Raw genomic sequence first — 819 nt, forward strand, 5'->3', positions numbered from 1 at the left:
TTTACATGTGTCATATGCCCCCCCCCCATGGGTCAATGACCTCGAGGCGTTGTGGAGGGGGAAGGCACCAATCTAGACAGACGGCCGAGGAGTGGGGTAGGTTATCTGTCACCCCATAGTTATCTCTTACTACTGTCGTTTAATAACGTCCATTGTGCAAAACTATGGAAACCTTCCTTAGAAACTTGACACGCACGCTACCTGAACGTCATAAAACATTGAGTGCCTGCTCCAATATTGGACACGTTCGTCCAGACAACTCCTTCTTTGACAGTATCTCCGCCCAAGTACCTAAAGATGCACGTCTGCAGGTTATTCCATGGTTTAGTTATTCTCTCGGTGAACAGAGTATCTACTCAAAAAATCCACCCGCAACGCGGGTCCATTGTCGTAGCGCGCTGCGCGCGCGGCTCGCTAGTTAGAGCGCGCTCGATAATGTATTTACCTCGCGCTCCAAGCTCGCTCTTTGCTTTACCCTCCGCATTCGTGCACATACCACATTGGGAAATTTTCTATATTGTATGTTAAAAACTATTATATCAAATGTCTATTACAATTTTTTTGTGTGTACCTTCCCAGTGGGCAAAAAGTTTGGCGACGTCTTTACGACATCGTTACAACATCTTTACGAAAACTTTACGACATCCATGTCGTTAAGCCGTCTTAATGATAACGTAAATATGTCGTATGATCTGACGATGTCTTTACGATATCGTAAAGACACTGTAACGACATGGACATAGGATTTCGTAAAGTTGTCGTAAAGATGTCGTAATGATGTCATAAAGATTTCGCCAAATTTTGTGCCCACTGGGTTGG

The 819-nt window shown here is 44.6% G+C and overlaps 1 protein-coding gene across 2 annotated transcripts in view; it reads right to left on the reverse strand.

The window, feature by feature from the left end:
- LOC117174062 (phosphopantothenoylcysteine decarboxylase subunit VHS3-like) overlaps window positions 1-819 on the reverse strand; it is a 28,950-nt gene that overhangs the window by 23,562 nt on the left and 4,569 nt on the right. The window lies entirely within an intron of this gene.

This window comes from Belonocnema kinseyi, chromosome 6 (genome assembly GCF_010883055.1).
Source record: "Belonocnema kinseyi isolate 2016_QV_RU_SX_M_011 chromosome 6, B_treatae_v1, whole genome shotgun sequence".
Taxonomy (NCBI): Eukaryota; Metazoa; Arthropoda; class Insecta; order Hymenoptera; family Cynipidae; genus Belonocnema; species Belonocnema kinseyi.